The sequence below is a fragment of the Dendropsophus ebraccatus genome, chromosome 5, assembly GCF_027789765.1.
Source record: "Dendropsophus ebraccatus isolate aDenEbr1 chromosome 5, aDenEbr1.pat, whole genome shotgun sequence".
In the NCBI taxonomy this organism is placed as follows: domain Eukaryota; kingdom Metazoa; phylum Chordata; class Amphibia; order Anura; family Hylidae; genus Dendropsophus; species Dendropsophus ebraccatus.
In genome coordinates, this window is record NC_091458.1 from 127,780,944 (window position 1) to 127,799,214 (window position 18,271).

Genomic DNA, 18,271 nt, shown 5'->3' on the forward strand with positions numbered 1-18,271 from the left:
CAGTGACTCACATAAGGAATTAGGCATATTTATACATATACACCATTTATGGCAGAATTGGCTCCATATACTTTGTGTCTTTCTGCATCTGCACAGGACACTACCTTGTCTCCACTACTTCTAGAACTTCTCTGATAAGACTTCTCCAGGCAGGTATCACTCAGTGTGCACTGTGTCCTACCTGACTAGCAGGAGCCTCAGCGGTCACATGACCCAGGCCGGAGCTCCAGGTGGACAGAGTACCTCTATCATGTCGCAGCCCTCAGTGTACACAGCTCCCAGCAGCTGCTGCGTTACCTCCATTAGGAGCCGCACGTGTAGCTGTCCCCACCTGTGACTCAGCCTGTCCTTGTGACGTGACTGACTGTCCGGGTCCTCACATCCAGCCAGCTGCTGCACTTCACTGATAGCAGCCGAGCCCGTCACACTGCCCGGAGCGGGGTCACACGGCTGAGGTAAGTGTGCTGCCCGTGTCATGTGTGCGGGGGCTCCTGCTGTGTACACACCACACGTGCGGCTTCTACTACTTCATTGGGCTTATTACTTATATGCATGCATGTATGCAATATCTGTGTATATACTGCTAATGTGTATATACATGTAATATCTGTATATATACTGCTAATGTGTATATACATGTAATATCTCTATATATACTGCTAATGTGTATGTACATGTAATATCTGTATATATACTGCGAATGTGTCAGTGTTATGTGTATATACATGTAATATCTATATATACTGCTTATGTGTATATACATGCAATATCTGTATATATACTGCTAATGTGTCAGTGTTATGTGTATATACATGTAATATCTGTATATATACTGCTAATGTGTCAGTGTTATGTGTATATACATGTAATATCTGTATATATACTGCTAATGTGTCAGTGTTATGTGTACAGCCTCAAGGATACAACCTGTCAGCATCGTCTCTGCAAGATTCTAACAAGTTTTCTGCTAGGTTATTTTTTATTTATTTTTGCATTATAGGGTGCCTTCACACGTACTGTATCGCTGTGTATTTATCGCTGCGAGTTTCTCGCACATAAATCCACAGTGATACTGATTGCTATCAAGTCAATGTATGTGTATTCTCACTGTGTTTGGTGCGATTTTTACATGCGAGTTTTGATTTTTTATATGATTTTCACAGGCGAGTTTAACACCACAAAAAACGCAGCCACTTTCATGCGAGTTTGATGCGAGTTTTGTGCGAGAAATAAGCAACGATACGGTACGTGGGAAGGCACCCTTTAGCAAATCTCGGTATATAGATATACATGTAGGTTTATGGAGGTGTAAATATATATATGGGTATATGGAGGTATAAAGAAATATATATGTGTGGGTATATGGAGGTATAAGGATATATATATGGATATATATTACACTGATGTTTTAAAAAAACAAAACAAAAAAAAACATCTTTATCTTTAAATAAGCCAGGTATTACATGTATACTTTACCACCACCTTTAGTACATAATATTATCCCAGTTATATTACTCGGTCTCTCGCTGTATTACACGTGTGCATATTGCATTTATGTTATCCAGCTCTAAATACCAATTACCAATGGTGATCAGTTATCTCACAGTGTAGAAAGAAACAGGAAAGACTGTGTTATCTTCACTTTAGTGCTTTTGATAGCATCCAGACCATATGTTTCCTGGTCTTTTGGTGGGACTCCAGGGTATATATAGCTTTGATTTAAAGAGGATGTACCACCAGGTACATCCTCTTTAAGCTGAACCGACGGATCGAATGGCGCTGTCACGGGGAAGCCGGTGCCGTGGTCCGTTTTTCGGACCACGGCCCGATTCCCGTGCATGGCGCCGTTCTATGCACCGAGACCGGCCGGTGCTCAAGCACTGGAGGCCGGCCGGGCAGCTCCCAATGGGAGGTAATTCCCTCCCCTGTATGACGCGGCTCCCTTAGAATTAATGGGGCTGCGTCATACAGGGGAGGGAATTCCCCCCCCACTGGGGGCCGGTTCCGGTGCATAGAACGGACCGCGGCATTGGCTTCCCCGAGACGGCCGTTTGATCCGTCAGTTCAGCTTAAAGAGGATGTACCTGGTGGTACATCCTCTTTAAGAGCTCCCTGTACTGGGTGGGAGGGCGAGTGGGGGAGGGACAGCGTTTGCATAGCAGGGTCTACAGCACTGTACTCTGACCCCCGAAGTCTCCGCCACCTTCCAAATCATAACAGATCCACCTCAGCCTGGGGCTTGCACCAGGGGACAGGACTGTGGCAATAATCTCTTCATAGCTGTAACCCCTCTCACTCCCCAGACAGAGAGTGCTGCTATTCTGTGCCCAGATCTGCCCTGCTCATTCCTTAATGCTCCCTGCAGTCTGTCAGCCCTTGTGTTTCCCATCCTCTGCATTCCTGCTATAATTTGCCTCCACTGACACCCAGCTATACACATTGCTACTATAATGTGCCTGCACTTACACTCAGCTATACACACTGCTGCTATAATGTGCCTGCACTTACACTTAGCTATACACACTGCTGTATATAATCTTTCTGTCACTGTCCTCCTGCACAGCTCTGTGGTTCTCACTTCCTGATTGGTCCATGCTGAACACCCCCCCCCCCCTTTCCTCATTACTGTCATGTGACCACACAGATCTCTGCCTGTTGTACTACACTACTGCATTATGGGGATCTGCAGTTCCATCCTGTATCTACAAACTGCTGCTGTTTTTTCAGGTTTATGCACCTACTATACATTATATTCCACAGGATGATGGCTATACTGTACAGTTACTCATAATATCACATATTCAGCTGTTCCTGAATGTTTGTTTCATCTGTTCTACATGTTATTCAGAATAAAAAGTCTCTCTATCTATCTCTCTATCTTTGGAGTGTGGAACCAACTGTCTGCATTTCAGTGAATTCAGTGGATTTGCATGGTGGTTTTTGCCAATTTGTGACGGTGCAGTCGTCCATACTACCGTATTACATAAGACCGGACTGTATAGTTTCTGTAGCAGCAAATGTATGGAAGTTTTGTTACCCATTTACAGTGCCAGAAATATTTGTGTTTGCACATATAATAGTGGAACAGATTCTGTCTTTTTTTTAATCCAGTTCACACTACCTAATCCGTGCGAAGAACTTTCCGTGGATTTGTCTGCTTGCCCCCTTAATCTCCCCTGTTCCATAGACTCCAAGTAGCTCCTGTTCTTGATGTTATTTCAGGGTATGTTCACACTATGAAACGTGTGGAAATTTGAAACGTAAATTCTTTGCGTGGATGGCGTATTAGTATTAAAAATTTAGTTATCTGTCTGCATCTGATGTCCAGCTTGCTAGCTGAATAAACTTTACTTGGTTGCAGTAGAAGAGTGCTCCGATCTTTACTCTGTTTGCCGACTGTTATACAAGGACTATCTATCTTGTTTATAACGTGAGCACCTCTAGCAACCGGGATCTAGAGACGGTGAGTCTGAGTGCCGTGAGTGGTGCGGGGAACTATCTGGAGTGAGCTACTATTGAAAATTGAGAATATCATTGAGTAAATGAGACAGGTGGAACTTCAAGCAGAGTAAGCCGCGCGGCCTCCCCTTAAAATTTCCGCGCATGTTCTGTAGTGTGCACGTTAAAGCTGTTGCAAAAACTGCAACAAAACTGCACTGTGTGAAATCAGCAATAGGCTACATTTTTATGTTCTGCGTTCTGTCCGTGAAACATGTTCTTAGCATCATGCTGGACAGGAAAACAGTCCAGGACAGGCATTCACTGTTCATGCCATCCGTCTTTCACGGACAGAACACGAAACGTGTAAATGCAGCCTAAGGCCATTTTCACATGGCGTGAGACTCCAGCTGGTGTCAGAGAAGATCATACTGGCCAGTACTGCAGTACCGGCTGGATGATCTTCACTGCCGCTGAATTCGGAATGTGGGCGCATCAGTGTGCGCCCGCATCCGAATTCCCCGCTGCAGTCAATTTTTTGCGGCACCGGTATGGTTCCCAGCTGGAGTGTATACACTGCGAGCGGGATTCCATAGAAGGCAGCATTACGTAAGCTACATAGTAATCACGACCGTTGTTGCAAATATTACGTAGTTTACGTAGTGTAAACATAGCCTAAGGCTTCATTCACACGTCCCGAGTGTGGCTTGTAATTGCGGACTGCACTATGTATGTGCATCCATAGTGGTCTGCAATTCACAGACTTATGCATGGACCAATATGGGGCTGTCTACAGAAGCAACCGAATGCTGAGATTGGCGCTCGTTTGCTGTGCCTTTCTCAGCACAAACAACCATGGTACTATTTGTGAGGCCATTTTAAGGAGACGTCCCATGACATAAAAAAAAGAAAAACAAAGGTGGGGAGGTTTTTGGGAACATAAAAAATGTTTATTTACATAACCTAATTCCCCATAGCTTTGCACCTTCATGTGCACGGCTCAGCAATTAAACGCTCAGTCAATCAGTGACTGGAGAGGGTCACCGCCCGGTCACTGACTGGCTGAGGAGGCAATTGCTCAGATGGCCCATAACATTGCAGCTGGAAGAGCTGGGTACATGACATACCCTGATTCCAGACGAAAGTGACAGCTGGCGGCTGTCAGGGAGACCCAGGAGCAGCGCAATAGAGGCATGAGGACTGGCTAGTATACATAAGTTTATTGCTATCGGCCGCACATCTCCTGTTTACACAGGGACAGGGCGGTCAGTAAACTATATTTTATTAGCCTGCACTTGAGCTGCAAAGGAACAAGTACATAACAGCCACCAGAAGAAATTAGGGTATAGCTAGCTTTATCTTCAAGAGACTAAGGGTGGTATTACACGGAACGATTATTGTTCGAAAAATCATTAAATCGTTCGGATTTGAACAATTATCATTTAGTCTAATAGCAGACAACAATTAAACGATTTATCGTTGGTCATTTAATAGAATTTAGACCAATTTTTTTCATTGATCCTTTGCAAATTGTTTGCATGTAATAAAAGGTCGTTGGCAGTAGCGCCAAACACAGTGGCGACGACAGGATGAACGCAATAGCGATCATAAGTAACAGTCATCGTTCCGTGTAATTGGGTGAATGATTTCAGGTTGTTCGCCATAGTGGTCGTTTAAGTTCGTTGATTGTCGAAAAATTGCTTCATGTAATAGTACCCTAAGTGTCCCTTTACACAGCTTGACAGAACGCGGCTGTGTCAGTGCAGTAGCATGAAGATATAAACTGATTCTGATCTCATCATAATGAATGGTGATGCCGGGAGCTCTGAGGTCCGGTCCGCAGAATGCTATCCATGCACGGACAGTATTTTGCAGGTATGTGAGTGGCCCCTTTCAGTGGAGTGGACACTCTACGTCTCTGTGTCTTGTCATCTCACCTAAAACTTATTATGCCAATTTCACATGTAGCATATGAGTTCCACAGTGAAATCTGCAGTGCTACTTAACCCCTTAAGGACCGGGCCTGAAATGGCCTTAAAGGGAACCTGTCACCCCCCGTGCCGGGGTGACAGGCTCCCGACCCCCCCGTTAGAGCCCCCTATACTCACCTAATCCCGCCGGGTCCCGCTTCTGGAGGTGGTCGGGTGATGAAGATGTCAGCCGCTGCAGCCCGGCGCGCGCGCTGAGAGATGAGTCCAACACCCATAGAGAATGGCAGGAGAGTCCAGCGCTCCGTCATTCTCTATGAGCGTTGGACTCATCTCTCAGCGCGCGCGCCGGGCTGCAGCGGCTGACATCTTCATCACCCGACCACCTCCAGAAGCGGGACCCGGCGGGATTAGGTGAGTATAGGGGGCTCTAACGGGGGTCGGGAGCCTGTCACCCCGACACGGGGGGTGACAGGTTCCCTTTAAGGACCGGAGCAAATTTTATGAATATGACCTGTGTCACTTTATTCATTAATAACTTCGGCATGCTTTTACCTATCCGGCTGATTCTGAGATTGTTTTCTTATGACATATTGTACTTCACATTTCTAGTAAATTGGAGTCGATAACGAATCTTTATGAAAAAAAAAAGAAAATAGCGTGAAAAATTGTGAAAAAATGCATTTTTCCAACTTTAAAACTTTTCTGCTTATACAGAAAATGGTTATGCCACATAAATGATATATTAAATAGCATTAGCAACATGTCTACTTTATGTTGGCGGCATTTATTAAACTATCTTTCATTTTTTTTAGACAATAGAAAGCGTAAAACATTAGCAGCAAATTTCCAAATTTTCAGTAAAATTCCAAATTCAGATATTTTTAGGGACCTGGTCAGGTTTAGGCTAGGTTCACACTAGGTATATTTCAGTCAGTATTGTGGTCCTCATATTGCAACCAAAACCAGGAGTGGATTGAAAACACAGAAAGGCTCTGTTCACACAATGTTGAAATTGAGTGGATGGCCGCCATATAACAGTAAATAACTGCCATTATTTCAATATAACAGCCGTTGTTTTAAAATAACAGCAAAAATTTGCCATTAAATGACGGCCATCCACTCAATTTCTACATTGTGTGAACAGAGCCTTTCTGTGTTTTCAATCCACTCCTGGTTTTGGTTGCAATATGAGGACCACAATACTGACTGAAATATACGTAGTGGGAACCCAGCCTTAGGGTATAAACCCACACACCGTATAAGCAGCGTATTTACTGCTGCGATACGCAGCAAATACGCAGCAAATACGCAGCAAAAACGCAGCAGATTATATCTAAATAACTGAACACAGCATCAAATCTGTACCAACAAATCTGCTGCGTATTTGCTGCGTATTTGTTGCGTATCTGCTGTGTATACGGTGTGTGGGTTTGTACCCTTAAAGTGTATTTGAGGGGCCTGTATGTTAGAAAGCCCCACAAAGCACCCCATTTCAGAAACTGCACCCCCCAAACTCTGCAAAAGCACATCCAGAAAGTTTTTGAACCCTTTAGGGGAGTCACAGAAATAAAAGCTAAGTGTGTAAGAAATTTGAAAATTTAAATTTTCTGTGCAGAGATTTTTTTGTAATCCAATATTTTTCATAATTATGAACCTATTAGCAGAGAAATGCACCCCAATATTTATTGCCCCGTTTCTGCAGTTTATAGAAATACCCCATATGTGGCCCTATTGCGCTATTTGACGCAACCACAAGCCTCAGATATAAAGGAGCGCCTAGTGCATTTCAATGGCTCCGTTATATTTGGTCATTTCTGACTGTACCACTTCAGGTTGGCAGAGGCTCTGGGGTGCCAAAACCTAAAAAACACCCCTAAAGGGACACCATTTAGAAAACTACACCCCTCAAGGAATGTAACAAGGGGTGTGGTGAGCATCTGGACCCCACAGGTGCTTCACCGATTTTCAGAACAATGTGGCGTGAAAAAAGACAAAAGTATTTTTTACACTAAAACGTTCTAGCCTTTAATTTTTCATTTTCACAAAGGGATAAAAGGAAAAAAAAAACACAAAACATGTAGCGCAGTTTCTCCCAAGTACGGAAATACCCCACATGTGGACATAAAGTGCCAAGCGGGTGCAGGACAAGCCTCCAAAGGGAAGGAGCGCCATTTGGCTTTTGGAAGCTGGATTTCACTGGAATGGATTTCAAGGGCCACGTCAAATTTACAGATACCTCGTGCTGCCAAAACACCGGAAACCCCCAAGGGACCCCTTTCTGGAAACTACACCCCTCAAGGAATCTAACAAGGGGTGCAGTGAGCATATGGACCTCACTGGTGACGGGCACAAATGTGGAACAATGTGACGTGAAAGTGAAAAATTTCATTTTTTCACTTTCACGGCACAAATGTGCCCGTCATCAAGGGGTCCATATCCTCATTGCACCCCTTGTTAGATTCCTTGAGGGGTGTAGTTTCCAGAATGGGGTCACTTGTGGGGGGTTTCTACTGTCTTGGCAGCACAAGGGCTCTGTAAATGCGACATGGCGTTCATCATCCATTCTAGCCAAATCCAACCTCCAAAATCCAAATGGCGCTCCTTCCCTTTGGAGGCTTGCCCTGCACCCACATGGCGCTTTATGTCCACATGTGGGGTATTTACGGACTCGGGGGAAATTGCTCTACACATTTTGTATTTTTTTTCTCTTTTAATCCCTTGTGAAAATGATAAATTCAAGGCTAGACCAACATAGTGTAAAAAATGTAATATTTCATTTTCACGCCACATTGTTCCACATTTGTGCCCGTCACCAGTGGGGTCCATATGCTCACTACACCCCTTGTTACATTCCATGAGGGGTGTAGTTTCCATAATGGGGTCACTTGTGGGGGGTTTCAACTGTCTTGGCAACACAGGGGCCTTTTAAATGCAACATGGCCCCTCGAAATCCATTCCAGCCAAATCCAGCCTCAAAAAACCAAATGGCGCTCCTTCCCTTTGGAGGCTTACCCTGCACCCGCATGGCGCTTTATGTCCACATGTGGGGTATTTCCGTACTCAGGGGAAATTGCTATACACATTATGTTTTTTTTATCTTTTAGCCCCTTGTGAAAATGAAAAAATCATGACAAGATCAATGATTTAGAGTAAAAATTTAAAAAACAATTACACTAAATGTTGGTTAAAAAAGAAAATAAACACAAAACGTGTAGGGTAATTTCCCCTGAGTACGAAAATACCCCACATGTGGACATAATGTGCCATATGGGCACAGGGCAAGCCATCAAAGGGACAGAGCGCCAATAAGAGGCTGGAATGGAGGATGGAGGCCATGTCGCAATTACAAAGCTCCTGTGCTGCCAGGACAGTAGAAACCCCCCACAAGTGACCCCATTCTGGAAATTACACCCCATAAGGAAACTAACGAGGGGTGCAGTGAGCATATGGACCCCACTGGTGACGGGCACATGTGTAGAACATGTGCCGTGAAAATAAAAAATACCATTTTTTTCATTTTTACGTGCCAAATGTGGCCGTCACCAGGGGGCCATATCCCCGCTGCCCTCCTCGTTAGATTCCTTATGGGATGTAGTTTCCAGAATGGGGTCACTTGTGGGGGGTTTCTACTGCCCTGGCAGCACAGAGGCTTTATAATTGCATCATGGCATCCTCTAATGGGAATGGCGGCCATACCTATTTAGCTGGGGAAAAGGGACAATTCTAATTTATTTGGGGGTATTAGGCCAATTATTAGTTTATAAGGTTGAAAATGACAGGTGTCCATCAAATTCAACCTGTGTTGATCCAGAGGAAGGCAAAAAAAACCCTTGTAAGGCAGACGACAGTAGCCTCATCACTGGGAAAAAATTCCTTCCCGACTACATAATGGGGATCAGAATAATCCCCGGATCAACGTGACCCCTGAAATAGGAATAAGGGACAGAATTTAGATAATGTAGAACCCCAATGACGTGTGGTACGCCTTGAATCTGTCCAGTATGCAGAGACCGGGGGGATCAGGACAGGTGTCACACGGGAAAATGGTGTCCTTCCTGATCCCCCTGTTACGCCACACTCTGCACTTCTTCTGGGGTCTCCCGTTCTCCTGTGTGTGGGATGTCACCTGGAAAATGTTGTCCTGGTGCGATCCGGGGTCCTTCATATCCAGCAGCGCTGGGTCCGCTCCATGGCTGCTAAATATTAGGGCTTTATTACTACTTCTGATATTTTCGGATCGTGCCGCAAGCTACAGTACCTCGGGCAGCGAGGGACCAGAAGAGGGGGGTGCTGGTATAGAAGTTATCCCCGTACAGGTGGTAACCTTTATCCAGCAGTGGGAAGATCAGTTCCCGAACGATCTCCCCACTAACTCTGAGGATGGGGGGGAATCTGGGGCTGGATTTGGGTGTCCCTTCCTTCATACACTCTAAGGGTACGTGCACACTGCGGAATGGTGAAGGATAACCCTTTGTGCATTCCACAGCTGGCACCCACCGGCGGACTGATGTTGGCGCGCGTCTCCGTCCGTGTCATAGACTCCATTCTATGCACGGGCGGATTCCATTCTCCGTCCAACGTATTCATTCTTTGGAAGGACGATGGAATCTGCCCATGCATAGAGTGGAGTCTATGACACGGGTGGAGACGCGTGCCTGCATCAGTCCGCCGGCGGGTGCCAGCTGCGGAATGCACAGAGGCTTATCCTTCGCCATTCCGCAGTGTGCACGTACCCTAAATCTGTAAGTGTACCCTGAGGTACTCTCACAGAGTTAGTAGAATTTCACGACATACTGTCATCTCTTATTGGGACGGTACTCCCAGATACGTCATTGGAGGATGAGGATAAGGATGAATGGAGGAAAAAAGGATCCCCCCATTCATCCTCACTGGCTGTTTCGGTGTCGGAGGCAATAATAGCGTATAATAGAAAAAAAAAAAATTGAAAAAAACCCCCACTTTATTACATACTGAACATCCCTATAGCTGCTGATAAGTGTATTACACTTATCAGCCGCTAGAGGGCAGCAGAGCACAAAAACCGAAAAAAGACGACGCTGGAGCCGAAAAAAGCCGAAGGGGACCGCACGGAAGAAGCCGAAGACCCGACGAGGACGCCGCAAACCTGGAAGACGCCGATCAGGACCCCGGGACAGGTGAGTAATGTACAAATATTTGACAGTGATCCATGACGTACCGGTACGTCATGGGTCCTTAAGTGACAGCGATCCATGATGTACCGGTACGTCATGGGTCCTTAAGAGGTAAAGGGGTAGTGCGGCGCTAAAAATTTATTCACAAAATAACACACATTACAAAGTTATACAACTTTGTAATGTATGTTATGTATGTGAATGGCCCCCTTCCCCGTTTTTCCCCCCACCCACGCTAGACCCGGAAGTGTGGTGCATTATACGCACCGCATTTCGTGTTGACCCTTGTCTGCCATCTCGGGATAATGGCGTAGTCTTCGGGAGGCCGGACGAACCGCTCCATCCGTACCTCATGCCGGCCCCCCCCTCTGCCGTGTCATAACTGTGCTCAGCCACGATTGGCTGAGCACAGTTATGCTCAGCCAATTTCGGCAGAGGGGGGCCGGCATGAGGGACGGATGGAGCGGTTTGTCCGGCCTCCCGAAGACTACGACATTATCCCAAGATGGCGGACAAGGGTCATTCTATTAGCCTATCAGCGGTGGGTTAAGTGGGCAGTGGAATGAAAATCTGCTGTGAGAATGCAAAGCCATAGGGAAAAACAGGACAAAGCATCACTGCGGAAGTCACAGTGTAAAATCTGCTGCAATACGCTATGTGTGAAACTGGCCTTAAATAAATACAGTTCTCTCTTGGGATGTCAGTGGACAGACTTCACTCCTGGCTGGGTCCTTTTTTTATAAGACTTAGTACCGAAGCACCGTTAGGATCACTGCTGCGTCATTCGTCCCATCTCCTCTATTGATTATCATTAGAAAGGGTGGGTTGGATGACGCAGCAGTGCTCCGGAGCAGAGTTTACACCGACTAACAGCGCAGGACTGTCGCCGATAAGAAAAGTAAGACACATACCTTCCTCCTCAGTGTCCCCAGCGCTATATTTTAACCTGCTGATAGTTCCCCTAAAAAAAAAAAAAAAATTACTGTAATGATTAATGTTATCAAATAAAAGCACTATACACAGAGCACTATGACCAATAACACTGATATACATGGGGCAAAAAATTGTGTCACACCATAACTTCTACTAATAGATATTTTAAACCCTATAAAGGTATGTGCACGGAAGCCACCGTTCGCGCTCTTTGGACGGACGATGCTTGTGCATAGAATGGAAGCGCCACAGTACACGAGCGGCGTATTCTGCGACGGATTTTCCATCGATTTTCAGAAGTGTGCACATGCCCTAAGGCAGATGCCCCAAGGAAGTAGATAATTCCCCTCCCCCCAAATAAGGTAAAAGAACCCAGTAGGTTGCTACCCCTCCTTAGGTAAAAGCCCCCAGAAGGCAGGTGATTTTTCCATTAGGTACTGTAGATACCCCAGTAAGTAGATACAGTGGGGGAAAGTTTTTGCAAGTTTTCCACCTATAAAAATGAAGAGATGGGTAATTTTTATCGTAGGTACACTTCACCTGGGAGACAAAATCTATTTAAAAAAATTAGATATTGCATGAAATAACAGATATAACAGAAAAACAAAACAATATTTGGTCCAGAATCCTGGCCAAGTTTACAGACACTGCAGCAGAGATTTTGTTCCACTCATCCATACAGATCTTCTTCAGAACCAGATCCCTTCATCGTACCCAGCTGGGCCTCAGCATAGTAATGACGCTAATCCCGGCTCAGTGATCGATTTCTCTGGACTTCAGCAGCCAAAAGCAATCCAGCACTGATCTAATCAATCAGTGCTGTATTAAGTATGAGAGATCAGTGCAGTACCATTAAAAGTCCCCCAGGGGGACTAAAAGTTAGACATTCCTATTATATACTACATAGTATATATTATAGTAAATGTGTATATATAGTGCTATTTCCCTCAATTTAGTAGATCAGGAAATCTTCAATTTTTCTAGAAAAAAAAAAACTGATGTCACGGTGTATGTACCAAAAGTGTCCTGCAGGGATAGTATATGTAGAAGTCTGTGTGCGTTTTCTCCCTCCCTGTGCTTTGTGATCTGCCTGCTGCCCGTTGCTTTGCGATCCCCCTCTCTCCCGTCCTGCCCAGTGCTTTGTGATCTCTCCCCTCCCGTCCTGTGCGATCCCCCTCCCGAAGGAGAAAGCATTGATTCCACTACATAGACTTCTACATATACTGCGCCCCCCTGAAGGACACTTTTGATATATAGAGTTGTGATGTTTAGTGTATATCAATGTATATTAGGAATTTTCTTACTTTCCTTATATAATAACATATCAAAAAGTACATTTTGCCCCGAGTTTTCCTTTAAATTGTGTAAAAAAAAAAAACCCCTCCCCTAAAAAAAGTTTAAATAAACCCCTTTTCCCATTTTATAAATAAAAATAAATAAAATTAAATAAACATGTTTGGTATTGTCCCGTGCGTAATTGCTTGAACGGATAAATTATCGCATTTCTGATATTGCATGTTAAATGGTTTTTCATATCAAATCCATGAAATTGTAATAAAAAGTGATCAAAAAGTCGCATATATGCAAGCACGGCATAAACCAATAGAAAGCACAGGTCATGGTGCAAAAAATGACACCTCACACAGCCCTATAGACCAAAGGATAATAGTATTGGCTAAAACATCTTATATTGTATGGATGCATTCAGAAAACTGTTTTATATTTACACAGAGCATTTCAAATATACCATAGTAATAATGATTGAAATATCATTCAGTTTGTGTATGTCTTTTATGTTTTTCATGTTTGGAATGTATTAAGAACTGTTAGGATTAAGTTAGAAAGCTAATATTTGTAGAGGCCTAATTTAGAAGATGGAACAAGTCTCTTTAAACTATTTGTACTGTATTAGGTTTGCACATTCTTTCAAGCGTGTAGTTGAGCAATGTGTACAGGTATGCCTAATGTACTTTTGCACAGAGAAAATTATGAGGTTCCATCTTTTTTTTTTTTTATTTCCTATTGTCCACAATATTAAAGAGGCACTGTCACTTCTGACATGGGGGCAGTAATCCTGAAACGTGCTGCCGGCGTCCCTGAAAACCGGCCTGGACGGTTTCTAGGGGCGCGTCGGCAGCGTCCATAGTTACTGTGCTGCGGCCAGGACATTCCTCCCCCGGCTTGCACAGCTGTTTTGTACTTGCTGACTGGCGGCCGTCACCACCAGTCAGCTCCATTACGTGTCAATCTTGTCCTGGGGCTGGGACTCCGGCCTCCATAAAACCACTACTCTCACTATGCTCTCTGCCTGTGATAGAGTCTCATACCCTGAGTTTACTCTTGACCTGGCACTTGTTCCTGACTTGTATTCCTGGCTTCCTGACTTTGCTGGCTTTGACTTTTGACTACCCCTTGGATTTCGTTTTTGGACCGTGCAGACTGCTAGTTACTGACCCGGACATCTGCCCACGAGTATTTGTATCTTTGTGTCTGTTTGTGTTGTCCTTGTTCACTGTCACACCGGCATAGGATAGGGACTGTTGACCAGTTGTCCGCTGTCGCCTAGGGCAGAGGTGCCAGTGCCAGGGCAACACCTGTCCAGTGTCGTCCAGTTCCCTAGTCCTCCTAACACACCACTTCCGGAGGCCCTTAGAACTTTCAGAATTAAGTTAAAGGGGTTTTCCGGGCAAAATGTACTGATGAGCTATCCACAGGAGTTGCTGTTAAATCCTGTTTTTATACACAATTTTGGATACATTGCAATTCTTTTTTTTTTTTTTTTTAACTATCTGTTAATGTATACATCCCCCCCCCTTTTAATGTACGTTAAACAGAAACATGATTGCAGTGTGAACCCAGACTGTTCCGACTTGCAACATGGAAGCAGTTATTTCCCGAAGCAATTACTCACCAATCAAAGAATACAACTTAATTTAAATGGGCCGATTATTGTGCAATAAATTGTTTTAATTCATGTTCGAATTTAAGTGATATTCTGTTGGTGTAAACACTGCGACCATCAATTGACAAATGAGAAAACATTTGTACGTCGTTAATCGTATCATTTAGTGATCTCAAAATCATTGTTAATCGTTCGCTAGCCTTTCAGTGTAAACACTTGTTGTTTGGCCGTTACAAGGATCACTATTATTTTATGATATTAAAAAAGGATCGCATAAATGACCTTTTGTAGTGATTTATGCTTTTGTCTAAACGTCTATTGTTTAACCCCCTCAGGACTGGGCTGATTTTGGCACCAATGTAGGCAGGGATATGGGGCACGCCGGACATTAAGCCCAGCCCATACAGCACTGTCCACCAACAATAACATGCAGTTTTGAAGGCAGAGACCGCCAAGAAATCCTTTGTACAGTAAGATATGAAATGTCCAGAATATAAGCTTAAAGTATCACTGTCGTTATAACTTTCAAAATCTAAATCAACAGTAGATGTGAAATAAAGCAAGTTTGCAATATACATTCATTATTTTTTTTGTTTTGTTATCATGCTGTAAAACAAAGCTGAACTTACCAGAAATCCAGGTCCAGTCTCCTGAAGGCAGATTTTCTCACTTGTGCTGGTTGAAAAAACAGACTAAACACAGTAATTCCGGCCAGTACAGAGAGTTACAGCACAATGTATCTGTCAACCACATGACTGCCTTCTCTCTTTTGATAAAAAAAACTGTCAGACCACAGTAAGTGCCGTGTTTTCCATGATAATTAAAAAAAAAAAATGTAAATTGCAATCTTGTTTTATATCCCATCTACTGTTGATTTAGATTTTTAAATTTATAACGAGAGTGACACTTTAAGAAGAGTGCTGAGAAGTTGTGAGATTGTTACCCCTTTTTTGCATTCTGACTTCTCTAGACAGATGTAAAAGGTAAATTTAGCAGTTTTCATACCTTATTTTATATGATACGTCATGGTGCTTGTTCAAGTAAAATGTGATCTTTTATCAACTGCAGATTGTGCTAAGTGGGCGGGGCTTCACGGTATCAATAACACTTAGCCCCGCCCACAGTGCCACCATTGGCCCCGCCCCATCCATGACGCCATAGGCACATAGGCCCCACCCCCTCGCCGACCATTGGAACAGGCTGGCCGAAAGGTCTAGGCCCCACCCCCTCTCGGTTGGCCTATACCAATGGGCCTTGAGAGGGCGGGCCTATGTGCCGATGATGTCATGGAGGGGAGGGGCTAACTGTGGCACCGTTTTAACATATGCGGTAAATGGAAACTAAAGCGATGTGTTTTTGTTTTTTTAACACCTGTAAAACAGCATTTGTATGGCTCAAAAAGTGGGGAAACTTTTTAGTTTCTTTACCTGGAAGTCTGGAAAACATTGATATAGCCATAAGCTGCCACATGTTCCCAATATGTCTTTTTTTTTAGCTGTATTTTGGATAGCTGTCTTTTTCACGGAAAATAATAACCGTTGTTTCATAATAACAGCCGTTGTTTTTACAATCACGGCAGTTATTATGAAATAATGGGCATTATTTGCTGTGAAAATGACGACTGTTCAACTAAAAAACTACTATCATTTTTGACGGTGTAAAGATAGCCATAGGCTGTATTTATGTTTTCCCAGACTCCTTAGGTCTGCATCCAACTTCTTCAGCCACCGGTATTTAAATGCTACACGATCAGACTCTGTCATGTTCGAGTTGTGCTCATCTCTAATCCTTACCATTCTGGTCAGCCGTTTTCCTGATATGAAGGAGAATGGGCTTCATGCTGCACCACTCCCTCTGGCTGCTGATTGACAGCTGACTGCTTATACACATTTTGTCCCCAGGCCACAAAATGTTGAGTATTATGCCTCTGTGCAAGTATGGCCAAAAGCTAATTAATGTGCATCATTTTTGGATTATGCAGACTGGCAAGAAAGGTTTTTCACATACCAAATTGTAGTAACGTTTCCCAATTCTTGATAAGCTGAATATTCACCACAATAAAAAAAAAACAGATGTGGTCAAACTATCCTGTTATCTCCTGACATTTAGTAAATGTCAGAGTCATTTATCAGTCTGACTGCCCATTCATATGTGCATACTCTCAATAAGTAGATTTTAACCCCTTCACGTCAGTAACATGTATGTATACGTTCCTACTGCACAGACCCAGTGCAGTATGAATGTACATATGGGTTCCTGACTTTAGGGGTGTTTGATGTTAGAGGGACCGCCGCAGTGAGAGCGGCCCTGCACACATCAGAGTCCAGGGAGCCGAGGGTAATGACTGGCAGCTACGATTTCATTTGTAGCACATTACTATTGGGACAGCCATCTTGACTAAGCAGTTTTTAGAGATGTGCGTTACAGCAAACGTCAGGAACATATGCACAATATACTGGCCCAGACTCTATTCACCTGAATGGAAGAGGTTTCTAAGGTCCACACTGCTTTTTTGCACTCCATTTAACAGATTCGTTTTTAAATGGTTACTTTTAACGTGCAGAAAAGCACTCATTTTGACGTTGGGGAGAGGGGACAAGTAAGAGATTGCGGAGGGTCCAACCCCCTGGTGATCTCCAGATCGGCCCCTAGTTCCATTGTTTTGAATGCAGCTGCAGGTCACATGCTAGGGAGCCGCTAGAAAGAGCTGAGTGCTGTATTTGGCTCTCTCCACTGGTTCGATAGAGAATGAATAGAGCCGTGGGTCACGTGATTTACCCGCGGCTGTATTCAAAACAATAGAGCCGATCTGGAGATCACCAAGGAGGGGTACGGAGGTTGGACCCCCCATGATCTCTTACTTGTCCCATATTTTACTTGTCCAAGTTAGTTGTAAGTTGGAATACCTCTGGGGGCTGGGTTCACACTATGTATATTTCAGGCAGTATTTGGTCCTCATGTCAGGTCCTCATAGCAACCAAAACCAGGAGTGGATTGAAAACACAGAAAGGATCTGTTCACACAATGTTGAAATTGAGTGGATGGCCGCCATATAACAGTAAATAACGGCCATTATTTCAATACCACAGCCGTTGTTTTAAAATAACAGCAAATATTTGCCATTAAATGATGGCCATCCACTCAATTACAACATTATGTGAACAGAGCCTTTCTGTGTTTTTTTAATCCACTCCTGGTTTTGGTTGCTATACAGCCTCACAAATACAGCCTCAAATATACATAGTGTGAACCCAGCCTTAGGGTGCGTTTACACATACAGGATCTGCAGCAGATCCGCAGCAGATTTGATGGACCAGAATTGATTTGCTTTGAATCTGCAGCTTCAAATCTGCGCCATCACATCTGCTGCAGATCCTGTATGTGTGAACGCACCCTTAATGACTGTATGTGCTAACAGCAATCGCCTACTCCCTCTCGGCATCTAGCCTGGTCCGTGTCTGGGCATCCAACATGTACAGAAGCTCTGGGGCCAGTAACCTAAATGAAATAACAGAAGAAATAGGTAAAATGTGTAGTCTAGTGTTGGTTGCTTACATAGATGAAACAGTCTACTATTCTACGGTTCGACTGTGAGGAGCAAGCGAACGCTCGTACACGCGGTGGCAGCGGGAGGGGCCCAAGTTCCTAACAACAACTTTGCAAACAGGTTTGATAAAAAATGTTGTTTTATTATTTTATCTCTACAGCTTCTATGCAACCTCACAAAAAAATAAACAAACATATGACAACCCTGATCCTGCTGTTATAGTCCCTTCCTCTTTCCTTTTTGATAAGATTATTTTTTTTTTAGGTTACCAAGAAGGGGGATAGCAGGATCAAGATACACAGGGCTCGTATGTGTGGAGTTTTCAGCCTGTATAAATTTGAACAAGCATAAGTGAAGCAGCTCCTTA

At 43.9% G+C, this 18,271-nt stretch overlaps 1 protein-coding gene across 2 annotated transcripts in view; it reads left to right on the forward strand.

Annotated features, from left to right (window-relative positions):
- The first annotated feature begins 251 nt into the window (after positions 1-251).
- Positions 252-18,271, forward strand: part of RPH3AL (rabphilin 3A like (without C2 domains)) — a 140,552-nt gene continuing 122,532 nt past the window's right edge. Inside the window, exons 1-2 of one of the 2 annotated variants that reach the window (XM_069971213.1) lie at positions 252-455; positions 1,164-1,244. The gene's annotated coding sequence lies outside the window, so the exon portion shown is untranslated. The remainder of the gene's footprint in view (positions 456-1,163; positions 1,245-18,271) is intronic. The other variant, XM_069971212.1, reaches the window with a different exon arrangement.